Raw genomic sequence first — 14,055 nt, forward strand, 5'->3', positions numbered from 1 at the left:
TATTTTATATATATATATATATATATATATATATATATATATATATATATAAATGTATATAGGTTCATAGGTTGGTACTAGGCTACTGGCCCTAGGGCCTATACAAGCCTAGCCATAACAATTCCCTGGCTATTTCTTCCCACAATATTTACTTCCCTGAACCCCTGTCTAGCAGGGCGACTGACGTGATCTCCGGGGTAAATTTCCTATCTCCCATCCAATCATCAAGGTTCCTTTTGAAGAGGGCCAAGGAGGCGGTCTGCTTGACATGTATGGGCAGTCTATTCCAGAGTATGGGGAGTCTTTGGGTCAGGAATCTATCCCTCCAGCATGTTTTGTTCATTGTGATGACAAGGTTTAGGTCCCTGGAGCATGTGGCTCTGATGGATTGGGATTTATTTAAGTGTAGCACGGGTTTGACATGACCTTGTATGTTAAGCAGAGATTTCCTCTGAGTAGACGATATGTGACAGAGTATAGCTGGAGTTTTTTTAGTTGGTCAGCATAGGGCATCTGCTTTAGGCCTGTGATTCTTTTAGTGAGGTGTTTCTGTGGCCTTTCCAGTTGTTGCAGATGTCTTTTGAGATACATACCAAATGGGGCATTGTACTCTATGATGGGTCTAATGATGGATGAGTACAGTGGGACAATGACCTCCTTTTTTTGGATGAAAAGCCCTTAGTGATGAGGTGTGCCACATAGAAGGATTTTCTGACTGTTGTGGTGATGTGGTTATCGAAGGTGAAACCACTGTCCACCTGTGTTCCTAAGTCTCTTATCACACTTTTGGTGTTTAGTGTACTGCCACCTATGTGGTAATTCATGGGTACATGGTTTTTCCCAAAGGGGATAACTATACACTTATATATATGCAACAAAAATAAAAAAGAAGAAGAATAATCCAAGCAATACGACCAAGTAAAGAGATCCAACACTGTTTTATTACCCTTCTCTAGCGCCTCGGCTCACGCCTTCAAGGAGAATGAGTATCACAAACACTTCCAGATTATTTATACTATGCAATAACCTTAATTACAAAACCAATAAAACAATTTAACAATCAATCAATCAATTAATTACAATATATTTCATTCATAAAAATACTCTCCAGTTACATTCTACATTAATGCCACTAGGTGTCAGTGTATTATACTTTAATATAAAAACAGTTTCCTTATGCAACAGTTTTTGTTTAACTAAATCACTATCATTATTATTTTTAATTGTGATCTGTTCCAAAACTGTTGCCAATAGACCCTCAGGTTGACTATCATGATAGTCTCTAAAATGCACTGCTAAAGGGCTTTCTAACTTATTATTCTTTATGTCCCTTACATGTTCTTGAAGTCGGACCTTGAAAGCTCTTTTACTTTCTCCTATATAAAACAGTCCACAAGGACACTTTAAAGCATAGACTATTGCTGTTGTATTGCAAGAAAAAATTCCACAAGATCTAAAAACTCTACCATTAATACATTCAAATGTTTTACTTATATATTTGCACGAAATACACTTCCTACACTGATATGTGCCCATTAAACCTATTTCTATTGGTAAATTAACATTAGGACTAGAGTACCTTGCATGTACTAACATATCCTTAAGATTTCTCCCTCTTTTGTAAGAAAATGTGATACTTGTTGGAATAATTTCTACTAAATCTTTATATTTAAATAAAAAAGGCCAATATTTTTGTACTGCTTTTTTAACTTCTTCTGTCATTAAATCATATGTTAAAACAAAAAACATCTGTTTATCAAAACAGTTATTTTTTTCTTCTTTCTTCATCTTACTTTTTTATTTTTATTTACCTGAGATCCTTCATTCCTAGCTCTTTGTAAAGATAACATAACTTCTTTTTCATTATAATTTCTCCTTATGAATAAATCAACAGTCTTTTGTAACTCTATTTCCAGTTCATTACTATTATTGCACAGTCTCATAATTCTGATAAATTCTCCATACGGTAAAGATTTCATAAGGTGAGAAGGATGGTGACTTAATCCATCTAAAAAATGTAAATTTTCAAATTTTCTATAAATTCTTGTAACTATCTTACCATTACTCATTCCTTCCAAGGTCAAATCCAAAAAATTGACTTTGCTACCCATTTGAAAATCATCAAATTCCAGTCCAAATTGACTTTTTTGTAAATCTTTTTTAAAAACTTCTATCTCACCTATGCCGCCCCTACATACAAAAATTAAATCATCAATGCATCGATAGTAACTTATTACATATTTCTTATAAAATTCCAACTGATACAAAAAATCCAATTCAAAGCAATTCATCAAAATATTTGCATACATCGGGGCAAAACTTGCCCCCATGGCTGTACCTTTTAATTGATGAAATAACTGACCATCAAAATAAAAATAATTATTTTTGAGACAAAATTCCACTAAGTCAATAATATAGAATGACTGAGGACTGTCACCTAATGTTTTTCTTAAAGCTTGCAAACCATATTCATGTTTTATGCTTGTATATAGGCTTTTCACATCAGCTGTGAACCAATACATATCCTCAGTCCATCTTATTAGGGATATCTTTCTCGAAAATTCAAAACTATCTCTGATATATGATGTCTGTTTTATCACATAAGGGTGGTGGTGATGTGGTTATCGAAGGTGAAACCACTGTCCACCTGTGTTCCTAAGTCTCTTATCACACTTTTGGTGTTTAGTGTACTGCCACCTATGTGGTAATTCATGGGTACATGGTTTTTCCCAAAGGGGATAACTATACACTTCTTGGCATTGAGCTTGAGCCCATGGCTCTGGCACCAAGCATCTGTTTCTGTAATGCCCTTTTGTAGAATATCCACATCATTTGGGGATTCAATAATGGCTCCCAGTTTGCAGTCATCTGCGAACTTTGTTAGCCAGAGTCCTTTAGTGTTGGCCTGTACTTCAGAGAAGTAGATTCCAGGACTGAGCCCTGAGGTACTCCACTTGTCACTTGTCGGGAGCTGGATTTGGAGTTGGCTACTTTTACAGTGTGGGTTCTGTCAGTAAGCCAGTTGGCAACCCATCGAGTGATGTAGGGATTTATGCCCAGCTTAGTAAGTTTATCTATGATTCCAGAGTGGGGGATTGTGTCAAAGGCCTTGGTGAGGTCCAGATAGGATGTGTGGACTGCCTTACCCTTGTCCACAGCTCTGGAGACTGATTCAAAGAAGTCAATCAAGTTCAGGAGACATGATCGGCCCTTCATGAACCCAAACTGGGTGGGGTCCAGTGTTTGCAGATTGCCACTGTCTTTGTTTATAAGTTCCATGATAATACGTTCCATGGCCTTGCAGATCAGGCTAATCAGACTAATGGGACGGTAGGTTCCAGGATCCAAGGTGGCTCGTCCCTTGTGGTTTGGGAAAACTGTAACTGTGTGCCACTCAGTGGGCACAAAGCCTGAGGTGAGGCTATGATTAAACATGACCCTTAGGTGAGGTGCCAGTTCATTTTGTAATTCATGTAGTACACAGCCCGGGATGTCATCTGGTCCCATGAATGCTGTATTCTTAGATATGGAAAGGGTGGTTTTTACCTGTGTGGCCATGGTTACCAAAATTCGGCAATCTTTCGGTATTGAGATGGGCCCTTTAGGGGGTGAGAGGGGGTGAAGTTGGCACTTAATCAATATGCCAGAATATTGGCAATGTCCTTGGGATCAGTATATTTAATGCCATTCTGTTGTAGCTCAGAGTAGATCTGAGCATTGCCATTTAGATTCTTGACATGGATATAGAATGCCTTGTGGTTGTCTTTGGAATCTTTGGCAATTTTATTTTCGCAATTAGCTTTGGAGGATTTTATGAGGGATCTCATCTTCTTACTGAGACTGATAAGGGAGTTTTTGCATCCTGGGATTTTCTTCTTGCCTGCAACAGTTTCTTCCTTCTATTGTATAGTTTATTTATGACAGGGGACCACCAGATTGGCTTCCTTTTTTTGGAGGAGAGCATCTTGGTTCTATTTGGGATGGCACAATTCATGCATGAGTGGATGTGCTCGTACAGTGCTTTAGTGTAGGATTCGGCAGTCGAACTTTCAGTTCCCATCTGCATGGGTGTCATGAAGTTTGTCACTTCTGACTTGAGTGGCATGAAGTTGGCCTTGAAGAAGTTTTTTACGGATGTTTCCTTACTGGGAGTGGGGGTGGGATGTGGATGTCAAAGGTGATTAGCTTATGGTCAGACCTAACCAACTAGAGGGTGACCACTGGTGTGGAGCATCAATTTCCCCTGTTGGTAATGACTAGGTTCAGGATATTGGAGCCCCTGGTGAGCCTATGGATTAGTTGACCCAGGGCATTGGAATTTATGAATTCCAAGAACCGTTGGGCAAAGGTGTTGGTACACAAGTAGTTTTCCCAGTTAATGGCAGGGTAGTTAAAATCACCCAGTATTAGGGTGTTTGGTTGTATCTTAATATTTTCCAGTAAGTTTAGAAAGGTGTAGTGAGAATCTTGGGGCATGGTGGGGGATCTGTAGCAAGCTACAATTTGGATTGCAGTCTTACCTAGTGTTAGTTGCACCGGGAGAATTTCAGATGCATTGTGTTGGGCAACTAGCCTGGAGGTGTGAATATCCTTGGTGAATATGGTCACTCCTCCACCTTTAGTGTTTCAAGTCCTGGTTTGGTGGCTGAAAAGTGTGCTAAAAGGTGTAGCCTGGTATTGCAGGCGTGCTCTCTGGAGCCTTGAACCAGGTCTCAATTACTGCACAGATATCAAGGTTCTCTATTTTTAGGAGTGCCTCAAGAGAGTGCATTTTGAGGTTTAGACTTCTAGTATTGAGTAGCATTACTTTCAGGTTTTGTATACTGATTTTGTCCTTTGAACGTTGCCTAAAAAAGGTTGCAAGAGCCTAAGCCAGTAACCTGAATCCCAGGAGCGACAGGTACAGACCATCTCTGGCAAAGCATCGTGGTCTGTCGATCATGTCGCCCCAGGCAGACAAATACTGGATCCCCTTTGAATGACACCAGAAGTTTAGCCAATTGTTGAAGTCAGTCATTTTGTCGTTATACTGTGGTATCTTTCTGGGCAAAGGCAGGATGCTACTCAGGCCTAGGGTCATACCTGCCTGGGCCACATGATCCAAGAGCTCTTATATGTCTCTTTTCATGCAGTCCTGGGAGGTACATCTTTGAATTGGCTTGAACTACATTAGCACTTAGATTACATACAGCTTATCATCACTTACAGCATTTCTCACAAAGTCAACTACTGCTTGCATTTACTCTTATTATCCAGCCCTATTACCCTAATGGACTACTTTGAGCAAATGAACATCTCAGTATATATAAGCCCCCACAAATATTCTGGTCAAAGTCTCTACTCACTTAAAAATGGAATTCTATCCCTTTGCAAATTAGACCTACCTCTAACCTCTCCAGTTTCAAACAATTACTAAAAGACCACCTAAATAAAATGTGTCTCTGTTCCTGCACTACCCCAGGCTGAACTAGCCCCTCCCTCTTTCCACTATCAATGTACTTTGACTATGTTTGGAGAGAAAGAATTAATAAAATCTACTTCTGAAACAAAGAACAAATATATTTTTGCCTAGGCTATATTATCCAGTCATCTCTTTTCCAAAGTGCACACAGTATGTTTAACGCCATCACTATGAACTGCAGCTTACATATACTCTGTCTATTGACAATGTTTTTTCAGCGTGTTATAGCTGTCCAGATTTTTGCACTATGAATGTATAGGTTCACACTGTATGAGCTAAAGCTGAAATTTTACTTTGTTAATATGTCAATCTTCTGTATCAGACTTTGTAATAACTTTATTTATCTGTAACCATATTATGTCAATGTGGAGCTTTTCTCCCTGATTCTTTGATAAAAATGGGATATTATCCCAAATATTATCCCAATAAGGCTTTCTCAGTAAGCAAATGTCAAATAAAACAAGGGAAAAGCTTTAGGGCACAAAGGTCGTGATCATAGATCAGGAGAACAGCACAAAAGTATGAGTTTCATCTAAGACCCAAACCAAGTGCAGTGATCCAGACTATATAGATATGAGCCCAGGTTGAAGGATGTACATCTTTAACACTGTATTCCTGGGTTTTGATCAAGGACCTTTGTTTCATAAAGTTTCTACATGATATAGCAGTTGATATGAGAGCTGCTTCAGGAGGCATATTCATGCTCTCTCTCTCTCTCTCTCTCTCTCTCTCTTTCCTTTCTCTTTTTTGTTTGATTAGCTCATATATCCTGCTGATAGAAAGAAACTGCTCCTGCACTTACATCTTTATATGCTCCATAGTGTGCTTGTTTTGCAAATTAAAAACAGTCTGGGCACCAGCCCAGTCACATTGTAAAAATACAGATAGTTAAAAACATATCTACTTCTAGTTAAATATATATTTAAAAACGCACACTTTAACTTACTGTATTTTCATTGCATTTAGATAGATGGATAGATAGATAGATAGATAGATAGATAGATAGATAGATAGATAGATAGATAGATAGATAGATAGATAGATGGATGTGGGTGTATATATAAATTCTTGCAAAGACAGAGAGACAGAGAAATAGATGCAGACAGAAACATGAACATGTCACATTTGGATTTGGTTGAATTCTAAATGCCTGAGTTCAAATGTCTGAAAACCCATTTGGTTGCATGCCCATTTAGCTGTATTACCATTGAATGAAAACATTATGCTATGAAAAAGCACCTAAGGCAAACTATTTCAAGAGGAATATTTCACAGAGAGCCAATCCCTCCTATACCCTGCATATGTAGGGCAATATCCCCCCTCAAAGCCATTTTCTTTAATATACTAACTCCACTGTTGCAAAACACTGGGCATGAGAGGAAATTGCACACACAAGGAATTGCTGTCAGTGCACAAAGAGAAATAACAACGATGATTATGTCAAGGTACCAACAATCACCTGGTGATAGTACGCTGAAGATGTACAAATGTTCATCCAGGCTTTACTCAAGCCAAGACTTTCTGGGACAAACCTCTAACTGGCCTGTCTTCTTTTTTAATTACTCCAACTGAGGAGAGACTATATTTCTCGGAGTCATTTCACCCAAGGAGAATCACTGAACCATTCTAAAAGGTGGAATGTAGTAACTAGAGATAACATTGGCTTAGCTGTGAGAAAGGAAGTATGAACTAGGAAATGCAGCTAATGAACTATGCATAAGCCAATTTATGAGATTTTCAGTCTTTGACCTGTTATCTCTTTATTGCTCTGTTCAGAAATCTTAAGCCATTTGCAGGATAAGATTCTGCACATTTCAATTAGTGATGCATTTATCAACTAGCTAAGTGAACTGGTCATCACAGACCCTTTGCAGCAATGACACAGGCCTTAAGAGCAAGAATGAATAAGAACAAATGCAACATATATATATGGTTCCTCTTTAGAAGGTCAAATGGCTGAAATCTCGAAATGCATAAGGTCAAGATGATATGCTCAAAATTTCAGAAGGTCAACCTTCTGAATGGGGATCAGCATACAACACAGACCGGGAGATTTCCCTTTCTGCGCTGTAGTGCGATCTCAGAGTTAGAATATATAAGTAGCAGGGGGGTGGGGGGGTGCAGGGGGGCTTGCCCCACTGCAGAAACATTGTTTTGTGTTTTGTTGGTTTTTTTTAGTTTCCTTTCAGAAGGTCGAGCTTCTGAAATTCGAGTATGTGGCTTTGGCCATATGAATTTCGAGATTTCAGCCGTTTGACCTTCTAAAGGGGAACTACAATCACCTTCATTTGCCTGAAAGCTCATTTGCCCGACACTCATTTTCCCCAGACCAAATGACTGAAAGCTCAATTGCCTGAAAGCTCATTTGCCTGAAAGCTCATTTGACTGACAACTAGTATTAGCAAGAAAATGGAATATGCCCCCCTCCCCACTGCAGTGCGACCCTGGAGTTAGAATATATAGGTAGGGGGGGTGTGGGGGGCACAGCCCCCCACAACGGGGGGTGTGGGGGATGAAGCCCCCCACTTCATTTCATATGATATTGTTACCTTTTGATGTAATATTGCTTAGTAACAGGAAAGTAACTGGGGGGCTTCGCCCCCCACACCCCCCGTTGTGGGGGGCTGTGCCCCCCCCCCCTAACTATATATTCTAACTCCAGGGTCGCACTGCAGTGGGGAGGGGGGCATATTCCATTTTCTTGCTAATACTAGTTGTCAGTCAAATGAGCTTTCGGGCAAATGAGCTTTCAGGCAATTGAGCTTTCAGTCATTTGGTCTGGGAAAAATGAGTGTCGGGCAAATGAGCTTTCAGGCAAATGAAGGTGATCCATATATATATATATATATATATATATATATATATATATATATATATATATATATATATATATGCAACCTGCATGTTTTGGGGAGGTAGGACAAAACTGGAGTACCCAGAGAAAACCCACACAAACATGAAGAGAACATGCAAACTCTGCACAGAGTGTGACCAGATTTTAGGACTGAACACCAAACCCTGAGCTAGCTGTAAGGCACAGATTTTAACAAGAAAGCCAGAGTGCTGCTCAGTGTTGTCTAAATATTAAAAATGTGGACCTTAACTGACAGATATGTTGACGTTATGTGTTACAGTGAACTGTTTAAGAAGCACTTTTGTGTATTTATTTTCTTTGGATATTACTCTGACAGTCTGCAGTTGTGTGTTACAGTGAACTGTTTAAGAAGCACTTTTGTGTATTTATTTTCTTTGGATATTACTCTGACAGTCTGCAGTTGTGTGTTACATTGAACTGTTTAAGAAGCACTTCTGTGTATTTATTTTCTTTGGATATTACTCTGACAGTCTGCAGTTGTGTGTTACAGTGAACTGTTTAAGAAGCACTTTTGTGTATTTATTTTCTTTGGATATTACTCTGACAGTCTGCAGTTGTGTGTTACAGTGAACTGTTTAAGAAGCACTTTTGTGTATTTATTTTCTTTGGATATTACTCTGACAGTCTGCAGTTGTGTGTTACAGTGAACTGTTTAAGAAGCACTTTTGTGTATTTATTTTCTTTGGATATTACTCTGACAGTCTGCAGTTGTGTGTTACAGTGAACTGTTTAAGAAGCACTTTTGTATATTTATTTTCTTTGGATATTACTCTGACAGTCTGCAGTTGTGTGTTACAGTGAACTGTTTAAGAAGCACTTTTGTGTATTTATTTTCTTTGGATATTACTCTGACAGTCTGCAGTTGTGTGTTACAGTGAACTGTTTAAGAAGCACTTTTGTGTATTTATTTTCTTTGGATATTACTCTGACAGTCTGCAGTTGTGTGTTACAGTGAACTGTTTAAGAACCACTTTTGTGTATTTATTTTCTTTGGATATTACTCTGACAGTCTGCAGTTGTGTGTTACAGTGAACTGTTTGAGAATCACTTTTGTGTATTTATTTTCTTTGGATATTACTCTGACAGTCTGCAGTTGTGTGTTACAGTGAACTGTTTGAGAAGCACTTTTGTGTATTTATTTTCTTTGGATATTACTCTGACAGTCTGCAGTTGTGTGTTACAGTGAACTGTTTAAGAAGCACTTTTGTGTATTTATTTTCTTTGGATATTACTCTGACAGTCTGCAGTTGTGTGTCACAGTGAACTGTTTAAGAAGCACTTTTGTGTATTTATTTTTTTTGGATATTACTCTGACAGTCTGCAGTTGTGTGTTACAGTGAACTGTTTAAGAAGCACTTTTGTGTATTTATTTTCTTTGGATATTACTCTGACAGTCTGCAGTTGTGTGTTACAGTGAACTGTTTAAGAAGCACTTTTGTGTATTTATTTTCTTTGGATATTACTCTGACAGTCTGCAGTTGTGTGTTACAGTGAACTGTTTAAGAAGCACTTTTGTGTATTTATTTTCTTTGGATATTACTCTGACAGTCTGCAGTTGTGTGTTACAGTGAACTGTTTAAGAAGCACTTTTGTGTATTTATTTTCTTTGGATATTACTCTGACCGTCTGCAGTTGTGGTTGTGCTCTGAAGAAAAAAATGCTGCAATCAAAGAAACAAACTAACAGTACTTACAGTGTGCACTTCCCTTTACGATTGTAGCTGTGATGGTTCCAGGGAAGGGAGGTTCAAAGAAAATAGGGAACAGAATAGAAAATACAGATCCATGAACATCACAAGCGGAGGCAGTCACCACATATTTCTCCAGTGATGAGGTGTAAGTGCAGAATTGGCAGTTGAAGGGATGACAGAGATAATCATACAATGAAAAAGTTCAGGGGTCAGATTCAATAAAAGCTACACTAAATGTACACTAAGTGTGCACAATATGTATTCAAGAACATTTTTATCACATTTTCTGTGCTTTCTAGTCACTCAGAAAGATTACACTAAGTGTACATGTAGTCTACATGTGGTAACCTTTATGAATCCCTGTCAATATTTAAAGCTGCAAGAATATCAGTAGGAAAAGTAAAAGTGGGAAGAAGAAGGTGTGAGCCATGTCTGTCCACTCAAAATGCTGTAAACTTAGTGTGTACTTAGTGTAGGCATTATTGAATCCCGCGGCAGGTTTTATTGTATAGGTAGTTAACAAATATCATTTATGTACACACACACACATATATATATATATATATATATATATATATATATATAAAATGTCAGGTGATAGGGTTTTCGGAAATGATAACTTTATATGGTCAAGATTATATCATTGACTTTCTGAAAACTCAAAGCATTTGTATGGAGAGCAAGGTACAGCTGGGATCAGGGAATTTACCCTTTCCTCCTCTGTAATGCGATCTTGGAGTTGGTATATAGGTTCATAGGTTCATAGGTAGATACTAGGCTATCAGCCTAAGGTCCTAAGTAAGCCTAGCCACCAAGGTTCCCTGGCTTACGCCACCCAAGAAAGTTAATTTTCTGTGCCCCTGTCAAGCAGAGCCACAGAAGTGATCCCTGGGGTGTATTTCCTATTTCCTATCCACTCATCAAGATTTTTCTTGAAGAGTGCTAATGAGGAACTTTGTTTGACATAGATGGGTAGCTTGTTCCAGAGTATAGGAAGTCACTGGGATACAACTATCCCTCCAGCATGTCTTGTTTATTGTGGTGACAAGGTTTATAGTTATCATTTGCAAGGGATGTGAGGGAGGGGGGGGGCTTGCCCCCTTGTAAAAATATAGATTTTTGCGGGTTTGTTTTATTCAAGTTTTTGGAAATTAGAACATACAGTTCTGACCATATAAAATTTAAGTTTCTGAAAACTCAGTCATCTGCATAAACATAAACCCATATATGTGAACTGAAAAACAAACTGTGAACTGAAAAAACAAAAAACGGCCCAGGCTAATGGTACAAAGACAATTTAATACAGTACAGTAATGCTTTTGTAGGTACAGATACTCCCAGTTCTTCAGACTGAATTACAAAGCTGTTAAGAATCTTTTAAATACCATTCAGACAAACACATGACAGTCAGCTGATCAGTGAAATCCAATAAGGACATAAATAATGATTTAAAAACATTAATTAATCAATATATACACATAAAAATAATATATATAAAGGAAGTTCATCTTATCAAGTTTTTAACTTTACAGCAGAATAAACATTCTCTCTTCAGATTTTTTAACTTTAAAATGCAAGTTATAGAGCATGTATCATTTAGCCCAGGATATTTAAAAGCATCTAATTTAAGCTGCCACAACAGCTCACACTGTTCTAACCATAAAGTGAATGGGCCACCCCTAATGTGGTTACAGATCTGATCTATTACTCTAAAGGAAAACGAGTGTCCAGGATTATTAATGACATGTTTAGCTAAAGCGTTCTCAGGATTTTGGTTTCTCATAGCATGCTGATATTCATATATTCGTTCCCTGAGTTTCCTATCTGTCTTGCCTATATAGAAACCATGACAGGAATTACATTTAGCTAAATAAACAATGCCTTTCGAGTTACAGTTATATCTCCCTGACAAGTAAATTTCATATTATTGACCTGGTAATTAAGTCCAGTGTCAATAAATTTACAATATGGGCAAGCCTTGCACTTAAACATACCTTTTATTCTCAATATTTGGGATGTATTATTTCCTAAAAGATATTTCAAATTTGAGCCTCTTCTAAAAACAACTTTAGGTGTTATTGGTAATCTTTTCCTTATGCTCTCATCCGCTGTTATAAAGTTCCAATTTTTCTCAAGAATATTCCTGATATAATAAGCATCACTACTAAAAGATGTTATAAAAGTGAGGGAAAAATCAGTACGAGAATCATTATCTAACCTAGTAAAATTAGGTCTATTATTTGAACTGTTTAAATCCAAAACCTCATCTTCTTCTGAACTATATATATATATATATATATATATATATATATATATATATATATGTATATCTATATTTAGAAAATCAGAGTAATTAACAACTGACTATTGTGAAACACATGCTGCATAGACAGATAATATGAGCACATATTCTACAGACCTTAGAAAAGATGAACATTTTTTCTTTCCAGTTTAGTAAAAAGATATATGCTTGGTGTCTTACCACCCATCCTGCTATGACTTCCAGATGCTTCGATGAGGTTTTCTTTTGTGGATACAGTAGGTTCATATTTACTTAGTGGGTGCGTGGCCAAGGATACCATTAAGGAGCCTCGTTTCCCATCTACCTCAGAGCACTGGTCACACAGGAGGCAGGTATAGGCTGTATGAGTCGGGTCCTGGACTATAAGGAGTAGCTTGTTAGCAACTCATAGCATTAATTCCCTGCACGGACTCCCAGACAATGTTCTGCTGATTGTATAGCCAGTAGATATTATTATTAAATGGTATCAAATTGAAAACATGTTGCTTATATGTATAGATGTTATGTGGTTTATTTAAAAGGGCTAATCACTTTATCTTTGTGTGATAATTCTTGTTTTTTTCTGTTTTAATGAATTTCAATATTTATTTATTTTATTTTTATTGCAGTTTGTTAACCTTGAAAATCCATTAGGCCAAGATGAGCCCTTTTTCAATGGAGGCCCAGGGAGAAAAGCTCCATGTACATACATTGAAAATAAAAATCAACAGGAATTACAACAGAAATAATACAAACATTTTACAAACACAAAAAAAATCAGCAGAAGTTAATACAAAGTATTATGCAATACAAAATATTACACAACTTAAAAATTGTTGAAGACATACTGATGTAGCGGTAGTAGCAAAAGGATTTGTGGAGTATTCCATGACGATAGATTCTGAACCAACATGAGATGATGGGCATTCTGATTTATGTGCAATGCAAGTGACTATCTCATTTGTAAAAGGGAGTTAGTAATTGTAAGAGAAAGATGGAGGAGAAAAAGAGCATGTCTGGTGTTAAGGAGAATTCTGAGAGAGAAAGGTTGATGGAAGTTGAAGTAGTTGGGAGGGGGTTAGGAGGGGTGAGAGCAGGAGCTTTCCCAAGTAGAAGAGAGGTAGGAGTGGAGCAAAGTCTTAAAAGTGGCAGGGTTCTGGGTAATTCGGATGTGGGGAGGGAATGACTTCCATTTTCGTACGAAGGGAGAATGACAATAGAAGTTACCCTGTGGTAAATAAGGGTGTATACATGTCAAGGAGATTCTGATTATTTTATACTTTACTGCTTATTTCTTTAGACATTGTTTAAACATTATATTGTACATCTGCAGTTTCTTGTCTCCATGGGCCTCCCTTGAAAATGAACATTGTACCCAGTCAGACATTCCCAATAGAGAAAAGCAAATAATAAATACGTTAGTTGTTACTTTTTTATGGGAATGGTGTATTACTAATTGCCACATTGCTTTTCTGAAATAGTCCTCTTGTTTGAATATGTCCTATCCCATGTATTTTTTTGCATGTCTGCAAAAATGAAAAGTTGTACGTGTGGTGATTGTTAGGCATTTGTACATTTGATTCCATATTAAGCATATTTATTTATTTTCATTCATTGATTTGGAAATTTTGACCAAACAGAGGCCTTTTTTATCATAAGCCATGAGAAACACTGCAGTAATATTAAAGCTAGACAATGTTCTAGTTTACCATATAACAGTGATAAAAAAGATATAATGACCAGTATCA

This window comes from Protopterus annectens, chromosome 15.part0 (genome assembly GCF_019279795.1).
Source record: "Protopterus annectens isolate FY-2018-M chromosome 15.part0, PAN1.0, whole genome shotgun sequence".
Taxonomy (NCBI): Eukaryota; Metazoa; Chordata; order Ceratodontiformes; family Protopteridae; genus Protopterus; species Protopterus annectens.